This window comes from Primulina tabacum, unplaced genomic scaffold (assembly GCF_025594145.1).
Source record: "Primulina tabacum isolate GXHZ01 unplaced genomic scaffold, ASM2559414v2 Contig498, whole genome shotgun sequence".
Lineage (NCBI taxonomy): Eukaryota > Viridiplantae > Streptophyta > Magnoliopsida > Lamiales > Gesneriaceae > Primulina > Primulina tabacum.
The window spans coordinates 96626-99816 of NW_027459762.1; the positions used below are offsets into that span (position 1 = coordinate 96626).

The 3191-nt window shown below is 33.0% G+C and overlaps 1 pseudogene; it reads right to left on the reverse strand.

The window, feature by feature from the left end:
- Positions 1-266: 266 nt before the first annotated feature.
- LOC142534400 (caffeic acid 3-O-methyltransferase 2-like) lies at positions 267-2176 on the reverse strand (annotated as a pseudogene).
- Between the last annotated feature and the right edge of the window lie 1015 nt (positions 2177-3191).

Genomic DNA, 3191 nt, shown 5'->3' on the forward strand with positions numbered 1-3191 from the left:
ATTATTTTTGTTATTAGGAAAATAAAAAGATATTGGTCTTAATTTATTGCATAAATAAACAACTGGCGGGCATTAGATGAAGCTAAATATAATTTATTCTTCAAGTTGAACTTATCGCCGATATGCATGCGATTCAAAATACATAATGAATTTAAGGGGAGATCAATAAGCTAGATTGATCATTATTTAACACCAGCACAGTGTACACGCCGTCAATTATTTATCCATTAGTTTTTGCATGTTAACAGGAGTAAAAGAGAAAAGGGTCGTAGCAAGCCTAAAGTTTTATTATAAAACGGTAATTATCTTTAGGAGAAAAGTCATAGCAAGCCTAAAGTTTTATTATAAAACGGTAATTATCTTTAGCTACTCAATATTTCTTTTTATATTTATTTATAAAACTCCATGATCCAGAGTGGGAGAACACAACAAACTGTTCGAGATTCTTTGAATCCTGCTTGCTTCGCCAATGCATGAAATTCATTTTCTGTCCTCTCCTTACCACCGGGACTAAATGCTAGCATAACCATGTCAGATTGCAAATTACATTTAAAATCTTCTGCTGGGGTCTCTGAAAGGATATGCTCCACAACGATGATTTTTCCGTTATTTGGAAGTGCTTCATGGCATCTCTTCAGTATTTTTATGCAATTCGTATCGCTCCAGTCATGAAGAATCCACTGTGGATTCGGTAAAAAAAGAATTGAATCAGTCTAATAAGAAAATAATCATAAAAATATTATTACAAAGTTGTAAGAAACTATTGGGAATCAAAATTATGAAAAAGCATTCCTTTTTTTAAAACGGGTGGAAAACTAACGTGAACAACGGTTTAATTATATGTATTGAATAAAATATATTTTTCTTATAATGCCACTATATTGCCACATTGAAAAGGAAAAAAAAAGAGCTGGCGATGTTTACAATGAATTCTATAATAGCATCAGTTAAGCATTTCGTAAAGACAATAACATATATAAAGTAGTTGTTATAAAGGTTTATTTTATAGTCACGCTTCCACATACATGACTTAGGTGTAGCATTTATTATTATTATCATTATTGCTGAACAATTTAGAAGGCTAACAAAATGATGAATATACTATACATATACATACACAAACACGCACATATATTATATGATGAAAACAATTTCACCTTCATGATAATGGCTTCGCCTTTCGGAACACTAACGAACATGTCTCCCCCATGTGCTCCATGCCTGATCAATACAAAAAGGTCGGCCAAGTTTAAGTTTCACGTAAACCATCAAATTAAATTAAAAAGCGAGCTCCAAACACAAATATTTCAATGGAACCGATTTAAAATACATTACAAAGAACCAACACAAATATTTCACATACTTGCAAAAGATGGTGCGTCTCGAATAACGTGGGGCAAATCAAAATTAATGCCCTTTATAGTTGGATTCTTGGATAGGATCATGCGCAGGGAACCACCGATTCCACCTCCAACATCGACCAAAGTCCTCAGACCCTTGAATCCCTCGTACGTATCTACAATTCTTTTCATCAACATTGTCGAAAAATTGGACATTGCTATATTAAAACCCTTGTTAAATCTTGGATCTGTGGCGTGATACTCGAATGTGCTCATTTTATATACTTTTTCAACAGGAAGTCCCCCCTCGAGAATTGCATCTTTCAGGTGGTACCTACACATACAATTAAATGATTACACATGCACACATATAGTACGTGTAGAGGTTGGAATGTAGTTGATACTTGCCAAGTCTCCAAGTAAACCCTGTCTAGGCTCATGATCAACAAAGGGGCTAGAGAAACTCCATCATCATTCTTGGTGTAGAACTTGCAGACCGGAGCCAAGGAATACAGCCGCTCAACGCCGCCATCAGGCAGGGTTTTCACTCGACAATTTAAAATAGAATAGCTCGCAAGCAGGCGGAGGATTCTGTCCACCATGTTATGCGCCTCTGGATTGTTGGTGGGAATTTTCGCGGCGAGTTCTCTTGGTGAAATAAAGGCGTCGGGCCCCTTATTCTTCATGAGTTCAAGGAGGTCGAGCTCCAGCGCCACTTTGAGGACATTAGGTAGCACTGAAAAAGAGGCTAGTTGCATGGCGAATAAGAAAGAAGCCTCGTCCCCTTGTGCAACCTCCATTTTTGTATTCATTTTTCCTGAAAAGATTGAGAACAAGAAGCACACTTTGGGTAGGAGTGTGCATATGCAGAGACAAACATATTTATAGTAGCTTAGTTTGTAGTAATTGCTATAAATTGTTTTTTTCATATAATATAAATAAAATTAAGCCATATTGTTTTAATCAAATTAATTTTTTTTGCATTAATATATATATATATATATATATAATCGTTGCATCAGGGAAATTAACATATATGTATGAATGGTGTATATATTTGTTTATTTGTTATAGAATAGGCCGGATATCATTAATCGTTGGTCAAATTACGTTTTAGTTAGGACACATTCCCTGAAATCCATGCCACCCAAGAGAGCTGCATGCATTTTGCTGTCTAAGTCATAATCTATATTATATATATTATTATACTTTAACGTATCATATTAACTAAATTTGATATGTTGATGTGGTACAAAAGTTTTTTACATTTTTTATTCGTAATATTTGTTAGTTAATTTTGTTGGTGTACGTTTATTAGTAATTTTTATATGTCTCTCTATTTTTTCGGATTTTTCTCCAATTTATCTATAATTTATCTAAAAATTCAAAATCTTAGTAAATTTTATCTAATCAGTAATCTATAAATATCATATTCTAATAAAATAATATATGTATTTTACACCAAATTATCAAAGAAAAAAATTAATATGACATGTATCATGTGCCATGGAACACTAATTTATTATAAATTACTGGCTACTACGGTTCCCATTAATTTATATATCTGGTCTATAAGAAAAGTTTATGTTAAATTTTTAAATATAAAAATTCCAATTATTATAAAATCAAGAAATGGAGAGAAGACGTAGGAGTATTAAATTCTCCGAACATCCATAAGCATCTATGCGTTCGTTTATCATTCAGTCTACCTTTTATTAACCATCCAACTAAATAGGCTTTTGTTCAAATCAGTTTCAATAAGTCTTCTTCCGCACAGTGGATACTCGTATGATACGAAGAAAGTTTCAGCATTGTTAACACAATAAAGCTATGAAAGAAAATTTATTCACC